Below are 23,741 nucleotides of genomic sequence, written 5' to 3'. Positions count from 1 at the left end.
TTGGACAGAACACTGGGTTGAAAATGACCCAATGTTTGCTTGTTGTTATACAACCATGAATTATAATAACCCAGCAGTTGGGTTGAAACAACCCAGCATTTGGTCCATTTTAACCCAGCGGTGTGTTCTGTCCAATATTTACCCATGGGGCAAAAATAACCCAGACATTTTTAGAGTGTGTATATGATGATATCATCCACATAAAGATGTACAGCTGTATGTATCTACATTTGTACAAATAATTTATTTAGATTTAGAAAAAATTGCCCTAATATGGAACCTTGAGTTCTGCCACCCCTGACATAATGCCTTTAGAAGTGACATGATATCTACTAAACAGATAATTTTTAAACCATTCAATAATTGGATCCAAGTTTTTATAACCAAAATCAAGGTATAATGTTTTGTTGTAAAGATAAAAAATATAAGTTATTGGTTCAACAATAATATTAGCTGTAAGTTTCAGAAGAAGTTTCAGAGTCAAGCCTATCAAGATCAGCTGAGTTTTTACAATTTATGTTTTGTAACGGGAATAAAACCTTGAAATTGGCTTAAAAGTAAAGAGGTTTGGGGTGAAAAAACTCTCAGACTTATAAAAAGAGTCCGACAGAGGCAAAGTGGTTGTTAAAGAGATCAACTATATCCATTTTATCTGTACAATTTTAGGAAGTGCTGAATATGAAGAGTTTTATACTGTTTTCATTGAATTGATAGTTTTCCAAAATTTAGCTGGGTTTTTTACATTTCTTGTTGACCCATCAAGATAGAACTGTGACTTAACTTTGCCTATTTGTGTAGTACATTTACCCAATCATTTTTTTTAACCCAAATTTCCTTGCGTTTGCCCAGGCCAAATCCAATAGAGTGTATGTGTTGTGTCCTGATCAAACTGCCAGGGCTTATTTCTGCAATAACAACATGCTGCATATACATTATCCCTTATTTATATTGCATGAGACAGGATGTCACAGGTTAGTTTCAAATAATTGTAAATAAAATTTGACATAATAATAAGTCCAGAGGTATTTATCTCATTTTACAATATGTTCTTTTTATTAATCTGATTCTGGCAAGGGGGTGTAGTTTAGCAAATTGTCTGTATATAGAGACGGGTTATACAACTGAATTATGAGTGAGAAAGATTGATGAGTGATATTACTACTTCCAGCACAAATGGCACTTGAGAATTGTTGTTTGTCTTACAAAATAATGCAAATAAAGAAACACGGGTCCCAGTCTGCCCACCCCGACTTCTTCACAACGATTATTTAGAAATAAATGCAAAAAACTTTCAGCATTTTTTAAATGCAATGATTTTTAAACCGTTTTCTTCATGGAGCCCAACCAAATGGACCCACAACCTTAATTTTCAGAATTTTTTACGATTGTGGGTGGTGATGTCTGAAGCTGAGACTATAATATTCCTGACTTTAGTTTTGATTATATAATTTAATATGATTATTTCCTTTGAGTCTTGTTGCGCAACATTATATCTACAGCTGATGGTAGGAAGGAAGGATGTATTGTTGGTTTTACCATCATGGGACTAATATTTATATTAAGTATTTTGCATGTTCTGGGCTTCTTTATGTTCAATCCAAAACTATTTCTTATTTTCTGTTTTTTCCAGGACCTTTTTCACTAGGTGATTTTCAGAGTGTCTCTTTAGTGTTTAACCCGCTCCAGTATATCTGTATCCCATACATCTATATTAACACGTAATTGCCCCAAATTAAACCATTCCCACACAGAGGTAAAGTATTTGTACAAGTTTAAAGCAGGAAAAATATGGTTTGGAATAGTTACATTCTGATTGCATAGATATGTGCACAAACAAGACCCAACAACCAGTATATATTGTATTAAAATAGTCAAGTTCTTACCTTTGCAAAGCAGCTTTTTTTCACCAGGGTTTTTTGACTGCTCACATTGTTTGAGTCCACTAGTGTCAGGTGACAGTCCCTTATGTCCTCACCACCAGTAGATATCAACACCTTGTAGGTCAGTGTTTGTGTTTTTGGTTTTTTTTTCTTAAAATAATTGATAGAATTAAAATTAAAATATGCTTATGCAATACAAAACAATACAATACAATGTATATTTATATATATATTTAAAAAATTAATGTATTAAATGTGCATTACATGATATACATTTTTATGTGTGTTCCCTGGGTTGGAACCCATGATCTTTTATGCAAGCAGCAAAATAAATAAGGTTCAATAATAACAATATAAACATATAAAAACTCATAAAACAACAGATCAATGAATATTAAATCGTTCTCCGCCAGCATTCTTAAAAAAAATTGCTAGGGTGGAATATTTTGCTGTATGAATATCTGCGCAAATAATATATCAAAATAAAGATCAAAACAGCATAGGCAGTCACAGTTTTAACAGTATTTATGTAAAGCTGCTTTGATTGAACAAATTGTAAAAAAAAAAAAAAAAACAAGCTGTAAAACCAGAGTGACATTTTTTGTCAGCCATCATGAATATTGTCAGCCAAAGAAATGACTAAAGTTGAGTGGAACATATTTTTTTCTGTGGCATGTTTAAAGCAGTCGGGTACCCGGTGCAGAGACATTTGTTGACAATTTCGTTTTAAGGAAACAGAAGGATAACATCCTAAGGACATAAAGTAAGACTTGAAAAAAAACCTCAATAGTTTTTAAGGCTCAAAGACAGACTGTAGAAGAGAGATCTAAGAGATCTTATCCTTAACAATTGAGACGCTTTTGGGGACAGAGCAAGAACTGACGTTTGGCAGACTAAGGAGCATGGTTGGGATTTCCTGAAAAACGTGAATGTTAGATTTAAAATAAATAAATAAATTGAAATAAAAATAAAATGGTTTTTAAGTTTTCATATTTTTCGTTTTATTTTGCCACCAAGACAGCAGAAAATATATCATCACTTGATATCACTCTATTCAGATCTAGCCTCACCTGTAAAAAAGACGGCAACAATGCCATTTGACATTGAGTGATGATTTTCTCTTCCATATAAACTTCTTGATAGGTTTCAGTTTCAACAATAAATCCATCTGGCTGGGTTTCATCATTGGGTTCAGCTTTCTTTGCAGTGTGATTACCTTTCAAAAACAACAAATATCCATATGTATCAAACTCTTTAGCATTGGCTACAATAAATGCAATTTGCTATGAAATGTCAAAAAGCAGATTCATCGCAGGAAACAACTTTACTAGCTAAAAAAATTAGGGAGTGGTTAGTGAGTTGAATTGGATTTATTTACAAAGTCCAATTCTAATCATTAGGCCATGACTGCACCCAAGTTAAAGACATGGTCCAAAGCACCTTTAGGCAAGCCTGCAACATTAGCAGGAAAAAGTGTAATGCTGTGCAAGGGTGTTTTTTAAGTAAAAATTAGTGTAGAAGAGGCTTCACTGTGCTGAATAAACTGCTTTTGTTAAGATGTAGCATATTGTTTAATGAACCGACAGCCTGTTCGCTACATTCAAACCCAGCTGTTGGGTTAAATTAACCTCAATATTTTTTATATTTGTAACAATAATGTAACGAGCTAGGGTCTTCCTTTTTTGCTAGGTTGAAAATAACCCAGCATTTTTTGTATTATTATATTGAATTACAGATAGTATTATTTAATGTTGTATATTCACATTGTCAAAGTGAAGCCAAACTATCTCAAAAATGTCCGCTGACATCTTGCGCTGATGACGTCATTTGGATCAAGGCCCCACCCATTTCCGTGTTTGACTCAAACACACAAATCAAGTCATCACTTTTAATCTAATAACTTACTGAAACCAAAGTTATTAGAAGTATTATGTTAATATATAAAATATACGACTTATGACAGATTTAGGGCATAGCCTAATTGTAGTTCGGTTCGTTTGTTTAGTTTGGTCCGGACCAATATGGTTCACTTAGCGTTCATTTTATCATCGAATCTTAAAGGTGCAGTGTGTAAATTTTAGTGATAAAGTGCTGGTGTATTGCAACCAACGGCACAGTCCACCGCTTACCCCTCATTTTTTAATTACAGAAAGAAGCTACGGTAGCCGCCACCAGACAAACATGTCATTGGAGACAACTTAGTAAAAAAGTTTGTCCATTAAGGGCTTCTGTAGAAACATGGCGGCACAAAATGGCGACTTCCATTTAAGGAGACCCTCTGTATATGTAAATAAAAACGTCTTATTCTAAGGTAATAAACATATAACGGTTCATTATGAAAGGTCTTTATACACCACTGATAATATTGCTTTGTATATTATTTAGCATTTCTGTCAAGAGATCCTTATAAAAATTACACACTGCACCTTTAAGATAACTAACCTTAATGCATAAGGATAAGGTCACCACCCGATTGGTTGGCTTTGATTATGATTTTGTGTAACGGACCTCTGATCATCCCCAACAACAATGCTGCATGCCGATGTAAATTTGCTCTTTTTATGCGTCTTGCAGGTAATATTAAGAGATCAGAGCTCATGAAGATATTTTACTATAACTAAACATTTAAAAAATGTAAGCATTTTGTGCCCTTTTTCCAGTATGTCTAATAGACCAAATGTTAAAGAGGCTCTTCACCTTTTCATTGCTACAGGTTTGCCCTCTGCTCATTTTGTTTTTGCACACCCCGCTCAAAAACACGTCATTATCAGGGTCGCATCTTGTACTATCACATCCCGTTTTTTGTTCATTGGGCTGTCTCTGGTCCAAGTGGGTTTACGTATCAGTTATTTTAACACATTCGTTTGTTTTAATCTAACCAAATCTGACAAATGGGAACTCTTAGAGGTAGAAGTAAGTTTAGTGGCTCGAAATATAATTTTAGTGATTTTCCCATACATTTCAGTTTGTATATTATTTTATTTTTTAATTCTCTTTATGGTCAAGTTTGGGGAAGAGTTTAGGGATCTAATATTTATCCATAAAAAGGTTAAAGAAAAATAATATTTATTAAAAAAGAAAATTCAGAAAACGAAAGAACCACCAATCAGTTTTTCAGGTGCGTGGAACAATAAAGTCAACAAAGTCAAAGTTGACAGCACAAAAAACATGCAATGAGACTGAAGAAGTCTAGGCTATTCTATTGACAGACCTTTTGTCAAAACACATCTTTATGATATACTTTAGGCCAAGGGTTTGCAAAGTTTAGGACAGCAGGCCTCGCTTTCTACATAACATAGCCTACTCATTTGCTCATCCCTTCAATATGCACTGTAAAAAGTTGAATTTACCTAAATATTGGAGGAAAGCTTTTGTCCTAAAAAAATAAGTAATGTGAACCAAAACAGGAGTGCATTTAACTTGAAAATTTCTTGTAATTTCAATTCATGAAGTTTAGTAAACTTAATTTTAAGTTGATTTCACTTCAAAGATCAAAGATTTTCTATTTTTAATGAAATTATATTACTTTTGATGTTACAAATAACACAAAATTAGTCAGTCACTGAATAAACTTGATATACCACAGAAACACACAAAACGAAATACAATAAAATGTTCGGAACAGGGTTCATGTAAGGAAACACTAATCACCTTAAACAGTGACACAAAATTATAATTTACAACAAAACAACATCGATAATATAAGAGCTTAGACCTTTATGACATTTTATTATTAAATATTTAAGTAGTTTAAGTTCTTATCAGTTCTTATTCTGGGATTAAATCATAAATAATAAAAATATTCATGCAAAATGGATTATGGGTATTATTCATGCCTCACATGTACTGATTATTTTAAGTTAATTTCCCTTGAAAGTTTTAGTTTAATTAATTTGTACGCTTAAAAGTTAAATTAACTAAGATTTTTAAAGTATATGTCCAAAACACAAAATATTAAGTGATGTTTACTTCATTGTTTAAGTAAATACAATATCTGGGTTAACAGTGTAAAGTGCAGAGTTAAGACATTTAGCACGTTTGTATTGTAAACTGCAAACAATGATCTTTCAAAATTGCACTGATCGGCAAAAGTAGATGACTCGCATACCTGCATGTTGAACTTCTTTTTCTTTGCGTGGATGTTTAGCTGTACCATTTTCCTCACTTGAAAGACGTGGACGTTTCGACGACATCATGAAGGCTTTCCACTACATGTGAGTAACACCTCTTTTATATCCAAAGGACCAGGGGCCAAGTCTCTTGCTGCATCTTGATTGGTTAGACTGGGGTATAGTTACATTTATTTAGGCCCCGCCTCAAAGCCTATAGGGCTAAATGCAGTTAATTGCTTATCTGCTTTTGGTAGCGCCAACCCTAATGTACCAGGGGTATTTATCATTATCCAAGTCATTGTTGAAACGGATTAATAATAAAAATAACCATAAATATATTATTAAAACATAATCCATCATGTAGGCTAATCAAAATCAACAGTGATTATAAGATGTTTGGTTTTATTTTTTTTCACATGAAATTTAATATTTTTTATTTATTTTAATTTAATAATCATTTCTGTTTTTATCATAAAAATAATTTAAAGAATACAATTGTTTTATAAAAATAGTGTTTTGTTAAAGTTGATAGGAAAGCTTCTTTTTTAATTTATGTGACTATTGTGCACATTCACTCCACAACCACTTCTAGAGAGTCATACTGTAGATCTGATATAGCAGAAATAAATGAAATGAATCCTAATTCTAATCTCATGACTTTAGGACTTTATTCTCTTCAAAAGAGTTCAAGATGTTCATTGCAGCAAATGTCACCAGACATGCATGACATTTTGAGTTGCAGTGTTCTGACAATTAACTAAGTATTTATTGAAGATAACATTTTATTGAACGTAAGATGAAGCTTGTTTTACATTAAAATGAATGGATTCTCATCTTGTGTACAGGCAAATAAATCACAAATAAACCCATAACTTGACTGTTTTAACTTTGGAAAGGTTGTTATTACAGATATATGTTATAGATTTATGGGAAAGTTCTTAAGAGCTCTCTCTTCTGAAGTATTTAGATTGAAAGGGCTGTTTCTATATCACATTAGCAGCACTAAAGGTCAATTCCCATGCTGGGAACAATGTATAGATGTATATCATAATTCGCTGTAAGTCGTATGCACACAAAATTGCATTTTTTGTTACTCACTCTTATACTTAAATTGACCCACACACATACAATTACGTGAAATCACCTGCATTTAGACAGATGGGAGTGCATGTTGCTCATGGCTTTAGTTCCAAAGAAACACATATACTGGAAAAATGTATAGCTTGACAAATGTCCTCATGAAAACAGTCCTTAAGGGAATAAGTTGTGAAATACATGTATCATATTGGTTTCACGGAAATGATGTAAATGTTATGTAATTTCAATATGTAATATTAACACACACACACACACACACACACACACACACGCACACGCACACGCACACACACACGCACAACAAACAATAACCTTGTTTAATTAACTCAAACAAAATAACTACACTCAATTTTGTGCCTTGTCCAATTCACTAAATTGAAACAAGTAAATACAACATAACCCAATTAAATTTGTAAAAATGACTTAACTTATTTATTTTGTGTTGGGATTACATGAATGATTTTTGTTGATGTTACTAAATGGGTACTGGATCTGTATTTCCCAGCATGCTTTGTATGCAACTGCATTTAAAAAGATTAAAATTTTTTTTTTAATTAAGTGTTATTTTCTGCACTTTAAGTAAAGAGAAAGACTTGATAGTGATAGCTATTTCATTGAGTTTGGTTACCATTGTGCAGAAGACTGGTGCTAGTGGAATGTGAGACACTTTACTGAAAGAGCGCTAACCTTAGTAATGCCATTGTGAAGATGAGTTTAATATATGCATCACTAGGTGTGTTGTCCCTTTTATTTTTTTATGAACTTAAATGACACTTAATGTGTTAAAAACAACACATAATGTGTTAAATAGTTTAACACAAAGCAATGTGTTAAAATTAACACATCCAGGGTGTGTTAATTTTAACACATTGCTTTGTGTTAAACTATTTAACACATTATGCGTTAATTTTAACACATTATGTGTCATTTTCGTGCTGATTTAGAGTTCATATAAATAAAAGGGACAACACAAGAAGTGTTAAAACAACACAAAGTGTGTTGTTCTAAAAATAACACAGAGATGTGTTAATTTAAGGACAACACACTAGGTGTGTTGTCCTTAACTAGACACAAGATGTGTTAATTTAACACATTCGTTTTAAGAGTGTATTGCTCATGTTATATTTTGGCTCTTTAAAATTGCTTTTCCTACAATCAAAAAATTAATTTAAAGAACAAATTTGTTTTTAAAATAGTGTTTGTTTAAGCTGATAGCAAAGTTTCTTTTTTAAATTATGACTATTGTTGTGCACACTCACTCCACAACCAATTTTGAGTTGGAAAGGTTGTTATTACAGATATATGTTATAGATTTATATGGGACAGTTCTTTAGAGCTCTCTCTTCTGAAGTATTTAGATTGAAAGGGCTGTTTCTATAGCTGGTAGCGTATTGTATTAGCAGCACTAAAGGTCAATTCCCATGCTGGGAACAATGTATAGATGAATCATAATTCGCTGTAAGTCGCATGCACACAAAATTGCTTTTTTTTGTTACCCACTCTTCCACTTAAATTGACCCACACACATACAATTATGTGAATACACCTACATTTAGACAGATGGGAGTGCATGTTGCTCATGGCTTTAGTTCCAAAGAAACACATATACTGAAGAAATGTATAGCTTGACAAATGTTCTCATGAAAACTGTCCTTAAGGGAATGAGTTGTGAAATACATGTATCATATTGGTTTCACTGAAACAAAAATCTGTGTTTATGTAAATGTTATGTAATTTCAATATGTAATATTAACAATAAAAAGTTAAGTATGTATCTTAACATAAATATATATATAGTTTTAATCTAATTCACATTTGTTCAAAACACAAGAAAATGTGAATTTTTTATTGAAAAAATGTTTCTTAGTTCTTCTACATTCATTCTAGGCGCACGCACACACACACACACACACACGCACACACACACACACACACACACACACACCCACACAACACACACACACACCCACCCACACACACACACACACGCACACGCACGCACAACAAACAATAACTTTGTTTAATTTACTCAAACAAATTAATTACACTCAATTTTGTGCCTTGTTTAATTCACTGAATTGAAACAAGTAAATACAACATAACCCAGTGGTTTTCAAACTAGGGGCCGGGAGATGGTGCCAGGGGGGCCCCGTTTTATGACATTTTATGAAATACATTAATTTATCATGAATTCTGTGTAATTAAACCTAAAAAAATAAGGCTACTAACCTACTTTATTGTATAATTTAATGTTTTTTTTTATTAAAATGTTGAGTTTTAGAACAGTTTTTTGTCACAAATTTTCTTTGGGGGGCCGCAAAGGAATGCACCGTACACAAGGGGGGGCGCACGCTGAAAAAGTTTGGGAACCACTGACATAACCCACTTAAATTTGTAAAAATGACTTAACTTATTCATTTTGTGTTGGGATTACATAAATGATTTTTGTCGATGTTACTAAATGGGCAGTGGATCTGTATTTCCCAGCATGCTTTGTATGCCAATGCATTTGAAAAGAGATTTTTTTAATTAAGTGTTATTTTCTGCACTTTATGTAAAGAGAAAGACTTGATAGTGATAGCTATTTCATTGAGTTTGGTTACCATCGTGCAGAAGAGTGGTGCTTTTGGGTAGTGGAATGTAAGACATTTTACTCAATGAGCGCTAACCTTAGTAATGCCATTGTGAAGATGAATTTCGTATACGCATCATATGTAATTGTGATAAGCATGTTACATGTGCAATTTGATTACATGTACCTTTACAATACACCAATTAGAGAACAACTAGAGAAATACTAAAATTTTGAATCAAAGTTGAATGTATATTCTAAAAACTAAAAGTGGTTCTTGGCTTGTAATCATAGAGGAACCATTTTAGTGCTATACTGTAGCACCAATGAAGCACCTATGAAAAACCATACAGGGGTCATATAGCACCATGTACCACATATGGTTCTATACAGCACAATATGGTTCTACACCAGTGCTACAGGTACTTTATCAGTGCTGTGTCACTTAAAATGGTTCCTCTATGTGTCATGACTTCTGGGTGATCGATGGTTGTGTGTGGGGTATTTGTTTGTTTATTTACCTGTGGTGACGGTTCCTCATGTGTTCACTAACCCCGCCCGCTCATTTCGGTAATTGTTCACCGGTGGTGTCTTGTTTACATTTCCCTTTATATTGCACGCCGTCCTGTCTCTCGTTGCGCGCTCATGCTTTGTCTCTAGTTACCCCAGGTTTGGGTTTCGGCATCCAGAGGCTCGTCTTCGTCCGGGATTTACTCGCCTGTAGATTATATGAACTTGGACTCTATTGACTCTGATTGTTTCTCGGAACAGCTGGTTCGCTTCGTATTCAGGCGGTACACCAGTTGCTTTCGGGTTTCATCGGCTATTACCATCACCCGTGAGTGGATATCTCCAGGTATCGAACATTGTGGATTATATGAGCTTGAACTCTATTGACTCTGATTGTTTCTCGGAACAGCTGGTTCGCTTCGTATTCAGGCGGTACACCAGCTACTTCCGGGTTGCGTCAGCTACATCGGCATCCGCAGTGGATTATCTCCAGTCTTTGTACGTTGGATTAACATCTTCCATCTCCGCCTTTCATCCACCTTCAGTTGTGCGTGACTCATACCCTCTGTTGCGTGTGGTGATCGAGCCGGTGTCATCGACTGTGAGCGTGGGTGGCTCTCTCTCTTCAAGATCTGAACTGGACTATTTTCCTGTAGTGCCGGCTCACTCACTCCTACTGTCGTGTGTGCTTCATACCGGCAGTAGTGATTACATCCAGAGTGAGTCGAGGGTGATCGTCGTGTGTGGTTTTCCTGAATATTGACTTTGCTCTGCACATATCTCTTTTTCTAAATAAACATTGTGAACTTGCTATTGACTCCGAGACCTTCATTGTGACAGAATGAGCGCGCCACCTATGGAGTCAGCGAGTTCGGGGGGGTGGATGTGCAGAACGCCCTTCACCAGCAGGGGGCGGTCACCGAACAGCATTCTATATTGCTGAATGCAACGGCCAGGGATTTCAATTTTCTGTCTGAGCAACTAACTGAACTTAGCAAGCGGTTGGACCTAGTTGCCCCACTCGGTGAACTTCCATCTTCTACCACTGGAGGAGCCGCCTTGACTGAGCGGGAGCCACACACGGCGACACCTCCTACCTATGACGCAGACCCCAACACCTGCCGGTCCTTTCTGCAACAGTGCTCTCTCGTCTTTGCGCTCCAGCCTCGTCGTTTTACATCATCTACTTCCAAGGTGGCATATGTCCTGACTTTACTCACTGGGAGAGCGAGAGAATGGGGTATGGCTGCATGGGGGGCTAAGGCTCCATTTACATTTTCGTTTGAGGCTCTTGAGGAGGAGATCTTGAGTCTGTTTGACCGTTCACTCAAGGGAGACATGGCAACGGCTGAACTGGTGAGATTACGGCAGCGTAATGCCTCTGTTACTGACTTTGCTATCAAGTTTAAGACGCTTGCCATTAGCTGCAATTGGAACGATGCCACACTAAGAGCTCAATTTCTCAAGGGTCTCACACCTGCCATTCAAGACGAGATTGCACTTCGGAAGCCACCCACGTCACTTGAGGCTGCCATCAATCTGGCCTTAAGGGTCGAGACTCATCATCATCAAAGAGATCTTCGCCGGTCTTTCCGTCATCTGTCATCTGAACCTGAGGAGTCTGCTTCTGTTATGCCCACCGAGGAACCCATGCAACTGGGCAAGTTCCGCATCACTGCTGGTGAGAGAAATCGTCGTCTGTTAAATGGACTATGTCTTTATTGTGGAAAGCCGGGGCACATGGCGGCCACATGTCCGGTAAAAGGTTTCGCCCGCCGATGAGTTTGGGAGTCTCGGTGGGCGCATCGTCATTTAAATCTCCCGTAAGCAGTACCACGTTACCAGTTATAATTAATTATAACCATTCTTTCCATTCACAGGCGTTGTTGGATTCCGGTGTGGAGGCCTGTCTCTTGGATGCTGGGTTGGCCAAGTCCTGGGGTATTCCATTTATTCCTCTTTCTTCTCCTCTGTCTGCCTGGACATTGAAGGGTCAGCATATGGCTGTGATCACGCATCACATACCCCCTGTGAGTTTGTTTGTTTCTGGCAATCATCGTGAGGAGATTGAATTTTACCTATTAGAGGATTCACAATCGCCAGTCATTTTAGGTCATGACTGGCTATCCAAACATAATCCTCACGTTGATTGGCAGAACAACGTTGTGTTGTCATGGAAGTCTTCGTGTTATGTTTCATGTCTTGGTCCTGCTCCCTCTCCTGTCTCTTGTTCTGTTTCGCAGGTTCCGGCTGTCGATCTCTCAGGGGTCCCGGCGGATTACTCTGATCTGCATCAGGTATTCAGAAAAGCCCAGGCCACTTCTCTGCCTCCTCAGCGGTCATATGATTGTGAGATCAAACTCCTTCCTAACACTGCTCCGCTAAGGGTCATATTTTTTCCCTATCTAAACCAGAAAGAGAGGCTATGGATAAGTACATTAGTGAAGCTCTAAAAGCCGGTCTCATTCGCCGCTCCTCGTCTCCAGCCGGTGCTGGATTTTTCTTTGTTAAAAAGAAAGACGGGTCTCTTCGTCCGTGCATTGATTATCGAGGACTGAATGACATTACTGTTAAGAATAAGTACCCCTTGCCATTAATGTCATCAGCATTCGAGTTGTTACAGGGAGCGTGCGTATTCACCAAGTTAGATCTGTGTAACGCTTATCACTTGGTACGTATTAAAGAGGGCGATGAGTGGAAGACAGCCTTTAATACACCTTCGGGACACTGGGAATATTCCGTTCTGCCGTTCGGGCTTTGTAACGCTCCGGCTGTCTTTCAGACCATGGTCAATGAAGTGCTGGGTGACATGATTAACAGATTTGTCTTTGTGTATCTCGATGACATTCTCATCTTTTCTCCCTCCATGCAGATACACACTCAGCATGTTCGCATGGTTTTGCAACGGCTTTTAGAAAATCAGCTTTTTGTTAAGGCGGAGAAGTGCGAGTTCCACAAGGAGTCGGTTTCGTTTCTGGGTTTTGTCATTGCCGAGGGAGAGATTCGTCCCGATCCCGCTAAAGTTAAAACGGTTGCCGATTGGCCAGTACCCGACACTCGGAAAGAGCTTCAGCGATTTCTGGGATTCGCCAATTTTTATCTGTGTTTCATCAGAAATTTTGGTCAGATCGCTAAACCTCTTACCGCTCTCACTTCACCTAACGTTTGTTTCTGTTGGAATAGAGAGGCTCAGGAGGCCTTTGATGATTTAAAGTCCCGGTTCATCTCTGCGCCTGTTCTCTCTATTCCCGATCCGGCTAAGCAATTTATAGTGGAAGTAGATGCATCTGATGTCGGGGTAGGCTCCGTTTTATCGCAGCGATCGTCTGTTGATGGGAAAGTGCATCCATGCACTTTTTTCTCTCACCGGTTAAACCCAGAGGAACGAAATTACGACATAGGGAATCGGGAGCTGTTGGCGGTTAGACTCGCATAGGGGTGAGTGGCGTCACTGGTTGGAGGGAACCTCGGAGCCCTTTCTGGTCTGGACGGATCACAAGAATCTCGAATATATCCGTTCGGCCAGAAGACTAACATCTAGGCAGGCTCGTTGGGCACTTTTCTTTGATCGTTTTAACTTCACCCTCTCGTACCGGCCTGGTTCGAAGAATACGAAACCTGACGCTCTCTCCCGTCTGTTCGAGAAGTCTGATTCGGAGCAGACTGAGACCATTCTCCCGGAGGGGAGAGTGGTCGGTGCCCTCGTGTGGGGAATCGAACAGCGGGTGAGAGAGGCCGGCCGGGAGGGGGAAGTTCCGGAGGGGTGTCCAGCGGGTCGCCTATGGGTTCCTGAGCGTTTACATTCCGATGTCATCCGGTGGGGTCACGAGTCCAAATTTGTCGGCCATCCAGGAATTCGGAGAACATTGGCTGTCAGACAGTTTGTATTAGCCTGTTCGCTTTGTGCTCGTAATAAAGCATCTAATTTACCTCCCGCTGGTCTGCTTAAATCTTTGCCCGTGCCCTCCCGCCCCTGGTCTCATATACCCCTTGATTTTGTCACCGGCTTACCGGCATCTAATGGTAACACTGTTATTCTAACTGTGGTGGATCGCTTTTCTAAGGCGGTTCATTTTATTCCCTTACCCAAGCTTCCTTCTGCCAAAGAGATGGCTCAAGTTTTGATCAATCACGTCTTTCGGTTACACGGTATTCCGACTGACGTAGTGTCAGATAGGGGTCCTCAGTTCGTCTCTCGTTTTTGGCAGGAGTTTTGTAGACAGATTGGTGCCACGGCCAGCTTGTCTTCTGGTTATCACCTGCAGACCAATGGGCAATGCGAACGGGCTAATCAGGATCTCGGTAGAGCGCTTTGCTGTCTGTCGTCACAATATCCGAATTCCTGGTGTGATCAGCTTCCGTGGGTTGAGTATTCTCATAATTCTCTTCCCGTTGCGTCTACTAATATGTCCCCGTTTGAACTTTCCATCGGTTATCAACCTCCCCTTTTTCCATTACAGGAACCCGAGGCAGCGGTTCTGTCTGCGTTAGCTTTCGTGCGCAGGTGCAGACGCACTTGGAGGAGAGCTAAAACTCTTTTACTATCTAATTCCAGACGAACCAAAGCTGCGGCTGACCGTCATCGGCGACCTCCACCCCGTTACGTTTGTGGTCAAAGGGTATGGCTTTCTACCAAGGATCTGTCTCTCCGTGAGCCTTCTCGTAAGCTGGCTCCGCGATTCATTGGGCCATACAGCATTTCTAACGTCATTAATCCGGTGACGGTAAAGCTTAAGTTACCCCTTTCTCTTGGTCGGGTTTACCCTGTTTTTCATGTATCCAAGGTTAAACCTGGGATATTTGCTCATAATAATCCTCCCGTCTCTGCTCCTAACCCCCCCGCCCCTCGTCTAGTGGATGGTGCCCCTGTCTATACAGTTAAGAGGTTACTAGATTCTCGCCGCAGGGGCAGAGGTTTTCAGTATCTAGGGGATTGGGAAGGATACGGTCCGGATGAGAGGTGCTGGGTTCCGGCTCGGGATATACCGGATCCTGAGCTGATCGAGGACCTCCGTCTGCGACAGGGTGAGTCTCCCGGTCCGTCTGGTGCCGGCCTTGGGGGGGAGGCTACTGTCATGACTTCTGGGTGATCGATGGTTGTGTGTGGGGTATGTGTTTGTTTATTTACCTGTGGTGACGGTTCCTCATGTGTTCACTAACCCCGCCCGCTTATTTCGGTAATTGTTCACCGGTGGTGTCTTGTTTACATTTCCCTTTATATTGCACGCCGTCCTGTCTCTCATTGCGCGCTCATTGTTTAGGTCACAGTCTTGCTGCCTTGCCTTGTCTTGTCGGACGTGTCTGTGCTTTCTCTCTAGTTACCCCAGGTTTGGGTTTCGGCATCCAGAGGCTCGTCTTCATCCGGGATTTACTTGCCTGTGGATTATATGAACTTGGACTCTATTGACTCTGATTGTTTCTCGGAACAGCTGGTTCGCTTCGTATTCAGGCGGTAAACCAGTTGCTTTCGGGTTTCATCGGCTATCACCATCACACGTGAGTGGATATCTCCAGGTATCGAACATTGTGGATTATATGAGCTTGAACTCTAATGACTCTGATTGTTTCTCGGAACAGCTGGTTCGCTTCGTATTCAGGCGGTACACCAGCTACTTCCGGGTTGCGTAAGCTACATGGGCTTTCGCAGTGGATTATCTGCAGTCTTTGTACATTGGATTAACATCTTCCATCTCCGCCTTTCATCCATCTTCAGTTGTGGGTGATTCATACCCTCTGTTGCGTGTGGTGATCGAGCTGGTGTCATCGACTGTGAGCGTGGGTGGCTCTCTCTCTTCAAGATCTGAACTGGACTATTTTCCTGTAGTGCCGGCTCACTCTCTCCTAATGTCGTGTGTGCTTCATAACGGCAGTAGTGATTACATCCAGAGTGAGTCGAGGGTGATCGTTGTGTGTGGTTTTTTACTGAATATTGACTTTGCTCTGCACATATCTCTTTTTCTAAATAAACATTGTGAAGTTGCTATTGACTCCGAGACCTTCATTGTGACACTATGATTACAAGCCAAGCACCACTTTTAGTGCTCATTAGAACCGTTTGTTTTTAGAGTGTAACTTATATCTGAAAAAACACAAAATGTAAGTAGTTGTACAAAGACTAGTCCTGTATGATCTACGTTAAAAAATATATATCGTATTTTTAAGTAAACCAAGCAGAAAATATTTATCAGTGTTCGGGCTAGGCAATAACAATTAATAGATTACTTATTTATTTAACTGAATGCTGAATACGAAAATGATCACTTTGATCAGTACAGCGGGTGCGGAATACTAAAAGATGATGATGATAATAATAATAATAATAATGCAGTCTGGCAGCAAACTAAATCAGTCACCAGGCCACGGTGCTCCCGATGGCCAGTCCCGGCAAATATCTCATATCAAACGCTCAAACACACGGAGTGTGAGACAAACCTTCACTCCCAGCATAAGCAGGATTACCTCACATTATGAAAACTCTAAAATTTCAATTAAAAAAACTAAACACATGTTGTACCACATGCTTCTAAGAAATATTTGAAATAAATGGTTCAATGTAATAATAAAACGGTGCACCAACCCTAATGTACCAGGGGTATTTATCATTATCCAAGTCATTGTTGAAACGGATTAATAATAATAATAACCATAAATATATTATTAAAACAGATAATCCATCATGTAGGCTAATCAAAATCAACAGTGATTATAAGATGTTTGGTTTCATTTCTTTGATATTCAATTTAATATTTTTTTTTTATTTTAATTTAATAATCATTTCTGTTTTTATCAGGACTTAAAATAAATCAGTGCCGTTACATTTCTGTAGAATGTACATTTTATTTTCCATTATAAGAGAAATTGAGTAATTGACATCAAACTATTGCTCATGTTATACTTTGGCTCTGTTTAAAATTGCTTCTCCTGCAATCAAAAAATTAATTTAAAGAACAAAATTGTTTTATAAAAATAGTGTTTTGTTTAAGTTGATAGCAAAGTTTCTTTTTTTAATTATGAGTATTGTTGTGCACACTCACTCCACAACCACAAGCATGACATTTTGAGTTGGAAAGGTTGTTATTACAGATATATGTTATAGATTTATATGGGAAAGTTCTTTAGAGCTCTCTCTTCTGAAGTATTTAGATTGAAAGGGCTGTTTCTATAGCTGGTAGCGTATTGCATTAGCAGCACTAAAGGTCAATTCCCATGCTGGGAACAATGTATAGATGAATCATAATTCGCTGTAAGTCGTATGCACACAAAATAGCATTTTTTGTTACCCACTCTTCCACTTAAATTGACCCACACACATACAATTATGTGAAAACACCTGCATTTAGACTGATGGGGGTGCATGTTGCTCATGGCTTTAGTTCCACAGAAACACATATACTGAAGAAATGTATAGCTTGACAAATGTCCTCAAGAAAACTGTCCTTAAGGGAATGAGTTGTGAAATACATGTATCATATTGGTTTCACTGAAACAAAAATCTGTGTTTATGTAAATGTTATGTAATTTCAATATGTAATATTAACAATAAAAAGTTAAGTATGTATCTTAACATAAATATAAATATAGTTTTAATCTAATTCACATTTGTTCAAAACACAAGAAAATGTGAATTTTTTATTGAAAAAATGTTTCTTAGTTCTTCTACATTCATTCAAGGCACACACACACACACACACGCACGCACGCACAACAAACAATAACTTTGTTTAATTTACTCAAACAAATTAATTACACTCAATTTTATGCCTTGTTTAATTCACTGAATTGAAACAAGTAAATACAACATAACCCAGTGGTTTTCAAACTGGGGGCCGGGAGATGGTGCCAGGGGGGCCCCGTTTTATGACATGTTATGAAATACATTAATTTATCATGAATTCTGTGTAATTAAACCTAAAAAAATAAGGCTACTAACCTACTTTATTGTATAATTTAATGTTTTTTTTTTTATTAAAATGTTGAGTTTTAGAACAGTTTTTTGTCACAAATTTTCTTTGGGGGGCCGCGAAGGAATGCAACGTACACAAGGGGGGCCGCACGCTGAAAAAGTTTGGGAACCACTGACATACTGTAACCCACTTAAATTTGTAAAAATGACTTAACTTATTCATTTTGTGTTGGGATTACATAAATGATTTTTGTCGATGTTACTAAATGGGCAGTGGATCTGTATTTCCCAGCATGCTTTGTATGCCACTGCATTTAAAAAGAGATTTTTTTTAATTAAGTGTTATTTTCTGCACTTTAAGTAAAGAGAATAACTTGATAGTGATAGCTATTTCATTGAGTTTGGTTACCATCGTGCAGAAGAGTGGTGCATTTGGGTAGTGGAATGTGAGACACTTTACTCAATGAGCGCTAACCTTAGTAATGCCATTGTGAAAATGAGTTTAATATATGCATCATATGTAATTGCTATCAGCATGTCACATGTGCAATTTGATTACATGTACCTTTACAATACACCAATTAGAGAACAACTAGAGAAATACTCAAATTTTGAATCAAAGTTGAATGTATATTCTAAAAACTAAAAGTGGTTCTTGACTATCATAGAGGAACCATTTTTAGTGCTATACTGTAGCACCAATGAAGCACCTATAAAGAACCATACAGGGGTCATATATCACCATGTACCACATGTGGTTCTATATAGCACAATATGGTTCTACACCAGTGCTACAGGTACTTTATCAGTGCTACATGGCACTTAAAATGGTTCCTCTATGATTACAAGCCAAGAACCACTTTAAGTGCTCGTTAGCACCGTTTGTTTTTAGAGTTTATGTACCACTTATATCTGAACAAACTGAAAATTTAAGTAGTTTGTACAAAGACTAGTCTTATATGATCTATGTAATAAAATGTATCATATTTTTAAATAAACCAAGCAGAAAATATTTATTAGTGTTCGGGCTATAACTTAAAGTGACACCTAATGCTGTTATGGCTTAATGTTAATTAGACAACAAAACACAGCTTTAACAAAGATGAATCTATACTTTCTTTATTTATATATATATATATATATATATATATATATATATATATATATATATATATATATATATATATATATATATATATATATATATATATATATAGTGTACAATATACAGTGTTATGTGTCTTGAGCTACATAATAATAAGAAATGTTCCTAAGCATCGAATCAGCATATTAGACTGATTCTGATCGATCGTCTGACTCCGGAGACTGAAGCAATGATGCTGAAAACTTACATTTAGATTTTAAAATATACACAGCACTGTAAAAAGTTTTGGGACCACTCGATCATGACAACATAACTAATTACTTTAATATTGACAGAGTAAGGTCATGACAAAGAGTGAAATGAAACTTTAATGCTCCTAACAGGGCTGGACTGGAAAAAATTTGGCCTTGCATCTTTTTTTTTGTCAAAGCAGCCCATCACGATCCAATATTGGTCTAGTCAGACATCATGTAGACCTAGCCAACATTCAAAATACATTCACCAAAGAATGTGTGATTATAAAAGATAAAAAATTGAGAAAAAATAAAGTGTAGAAGGAAGAGAGGCATCATTGAGAAGTTTGGTCTGATGACCTGAACCCCAGAGCTCAGGTAAAGAGGAAGAGCATATATAGAGAACGAGCAGAATCAGATTAAGGATGTATTTATTTATAAATAACTGTATTTAGGAACCACTTGTAAATTTGAAACCATCTTTGTATGAAAGATGGGTTCAAGTTTACTACAAGAGGTAACTAAATACACCTTTTTTGGTAACACTTTATAATACTGTAACTGCACACTATGAAGCATTAGTAAAGCATTAATTAAGCATTACTAAATAGTCAATTCATCATTTATTAAACATTAATAGACATTAGTAAGTAGTTATAAATGCTTTATTCTTGATTTATAATAATGTGTTTAATAATTGTCTTTTCATATTTTATTAATGATTAATTCATCATTTCTAAAATAAATATTACATTATTTACAAACCAGTTATTAATGAGTTGTCAGTGGTTTGTAAGATCATTTAGGAAGAGTATGTAAATGATTAATAAATTATTTAAACTATTCAAGGCATAAATAGTCCTCACTTTAGATGAGCTCCCAAAAATAGTTAACTGACCACTTCTAAATATTTCATAACTACCTGAATTAATCATGAATTACAGTAGGAATATGTGTTAATGGAAGCATTCATTAACACACTGACTAACTTATTACTATACGTCTAAATAATAAGATGTATAAATGAATGTTTAAATAGTTTATTAATCATTTACATACTCTAAATGATCTTATGAACCACTGACAACTCCTTAATAACTGGTCTGTAAATAATGTAATACTTATGTTATACTTATTTAAAAAATGATGATTTGATCAATAACAAAATATGAAAAGACAATTATTTAACACATTATATATTTATATATGTTTAAATCAAGAATAAAGCATTTATAAACAACTTACTAATGTCTATTAATGTTTAAATTATTAATTAACTATTTAGTAATTCTTCACAGTGTACAGTTATTATAAAGTGTTAACCATTTTTTAATACGGAGATGTTAAAAGCACATTTTAGTTTCCGACTCAGTTTATTCATTAATCTAAATCTGTTAGTTTAGACTTGCAACGTATACGCTTTGATCAACACATTCTCACCAAAAAACAGTACAAATGACACGCAGTGTGATTATCGTGCAATAGATACGCCAAATCCTTCTCATTCGCTTATATGGCTAATCGTTTCGTGACGTTTTATTTATTGTTTTCTCATTTGTTTTCTGTGTTTTACCATTTTCGCTTGGGTTTAGGGTTAGACCAACTTTTTGTTATATAAAAATGACATGCTAACCCAAACCCCAACTCTAACCCCAACTCCAAGTCACCATGGCCATATACATGACCATATAGATAAAAACATAGAGAAACCTGCTCATTGATATTACAGTTGCAAAGAATAGGAATGTTTCTTGATCTTTATGGCAAGACTTGGAAACAAATTATCGTCATATTATTGTAGATCTTATTGGCCAAAAACTTTCATTTCATTTCAGTTCCTGAAAAACATTTTGTTTAATTATGGCCTATAAAGATTACAATTTATAGCGTAATTAATAAATGTGTGTTTGTCCTGTATAGATAATTAAAACATCTGTCTACATTTATATTAACAAAGATTTATCTAAATAAATATTGAAAAAAAATATATAAATTCAATTTACTACATTTTTTAAGGTATGTGGTCGCAATCAATTTATTTAAGCTACATTTAAACAAACAAACAAAAAATAGAAATACAAAACAAAAAACTTTTGTTTAAATGCAGCTTAAATAAATTGATTGCAACCGCTTACCTTAAAAAATTTAGTAAATTGAATGAATCATTTTTTTTCAGTGTATCAAAACATAATGCATGCAATTTTTAATACGAATAAACAGTAACATTGTGAAATATTATTCCACATTAAAAGAACTGGGCTGCGTTCCCCGAAACCTTCTTAGCTCTACGTCGTTCTTAAGTTGTACCTTAAGCTGTACCTTATCGTTAATACGGGTTTTTCCGAAACGTTCTTAGTTACGTATCACTTCTGTAAGTCGTTCGTTCGGAAGGTTGGTCTGGAGCACTCTTAGCTTTACCTTATCCCACTTGACTCCGCTAGGGGCCATCACTGTGATAAAAGCTTGTGTAGATTGCAGTCTATATAACTAAATATTTGTAAAAAAAAAAAGTTGAAGTACACTCCGTGCTAAATTAGGCATTTTTTTAATTTAAAGAATAAAATATTCACATAATTAGACATTATTACACTGATGGTTGTTAGATTTTTAATATTTTTTTCCAAAGGAACATCAGCTTCGAACTATTATTACAGGCTTAAGAAACTATAAAAAAAAAGAGTTTGGGTGGAGGAGTTGGTGAAACTATGGCAGGCAGCTATGCAGCGAATCTTACTATTTTATTTGTGCATTTCATATCCGTTAAATCTTTAGTTTACCGGCTATTTTAGCTGCAAATAAAACAAATCAAGTTAAAAAATTGCATGCCACGGGAGCACATTCATCACAAAATCATAATTGTTGATTTTCCTAAATATTATTATTGATGTTAATTCGACTTTGCATCGAAGTTTTTTTAATGTTTTATAACTTTGAGGCAACTGCATGCCATATTCTTTATAAGCATTAAAAAGAAAATGCTCCACTTGATAATTGCTTGTATAAGGTCAACAAATTTTCCACATTAAAACTAATCAAAGCTTAAACCTAAAACAATCATACTATATATTTATATATCATATAATATATTTTATGTTATATTTAAGGTAAACAGACAGGCGCGGCTCCAGAAATGCGTCCATTAAGCGTTATCCGCATTGTAAACGCGCTGCTTGCGCAGTGTCCAAGCACATAAACGCGTGAACTAATGAACAACAATTTGTTTTTCTATATTTTAAGTGTAATGCCAAGCCAGGTGACTTGCACGACCCACCTTATTTCCCTGTGCAATGCATTTATTGGGAACCCCTAATATAAATTATCCTTTAAAGTGAAGGAATAATGGATGCATTGGAGCAGCTTATGCATTATACTTTTGGACATGAAGTTGCGAGTTTTGCATGGGTTTGATATAAAATAAAATATACAAGGTTTATATTTAGTTGTTTGCAATTTGAAATATTTTTACCAGATATTCCTAATAAATGTAACTTGGACTATTTCTGAAATGTTTCTTTAATAAATAACACCGCTCTCTGATAACGCAGCGAAGTACCTATTACATAAAGTGAACAATTGATTGTCGAGCAATCGATATCAACCTATTCAGCACCATCGCCATGGACAGCACCTGGTAACGTCGTACGTAAGAAGGAATACCTTAAGAAACCCGCTAAGGTACAGTTCGGGAAACACAGGTAAACCTGTAGTTAAGGTTTAACTTAAGAGTCTTCGTAGCGCACTAAGAGTCAACGTTATCGGAGAACGCACCCCAGGTCATTTCTGTTAACCTGTAAATAGATTTACTTACTATTTTACATTTTTAAGTTATTTTTGCCATGATTCAGTGGTCCCATAAATTTTTTAAGTGTTGTATATATTTTAAAGTCTAAACTTTAATTTGCAGCATCATAACTTCAGCTAAATTACAAGGCAAGACTTTATATTGTAGATGTTTTAAAATGTTAAGAAGAAATAAACTTTGCTATCAAATAAAACAAAAAACAAAAATTCTTGTAATAAATGTATTATTATTATTTTATTTCAGGAGAAGCAAAGTCATTTTAAACAGAACTAATGTATAACATGAGCAATAGTTTAATGTCAATTAGTTTCTCTTATAATGGAAAATAAAATTTCATTCAACAAAAATGTAACTGCACTGATTTATTTTAAGTCATGATGAAGACCGAAATGATTATTAGATTAAAATAATAATAAAAAATATTAAATAGAATGTCAAAGAAATTAAACCAAGCAATATAATATTTATGAGAATCGATTTCTATATTAACAAATTGTAGGATTTGTCTAAATAAATATGACCTATC

The 23,741-nt window shown here is 36.2% G+C and overlaps 1 protein-coding gene and 1 long non-coding RNA gene across 2 annotated transcripts in view; both read right to left on the bottom strand.

The window, feature by feature from the left end:
* The window catches only part of LOC129439605 (polyunsaturated fatty acid 5-lipoxygenase-like), a 260,317-nt gene that overhangs the window by 13,319 nt on the left and 223,257 nt on the right, over window positions 1-23,741 (bottom strand). The window lies entirely within an intron of this gene.
* LOC141358883 (uncharacterized) lies at window positions 1,664-6,112 on the bottom strand. Its single transcript, XR_012365403.1, has 3 exons — window positions 5,989-6,112; window positions 2,951-3,096; window positions 1,664-2,030 (listed from the first exon to the last, which is right to left on the bottom strand). It is a non-coding gene; the product is annotated as an uncharacterized lncRNA (long non-coding RNA).

This window comes from Misgurnus anguillicaudatus, chromosome 22 (genome assembly GCF_027580225.2).
Source record: "Misgurnus anguillicaudatus chromosome 22, ASM2758022v2, whole genome shotgun sequence".
Classification (NCBI taxonomy): Eukaryota; Metazoa; Chordata; class Actinopteri; order Cypriniformes; family Cobitidae; genus Misgurnus; species Misgurnus anguillicaudatus.
This window is presented reverse-complemented; position numbering and strand designations above follow the sequence as displayed.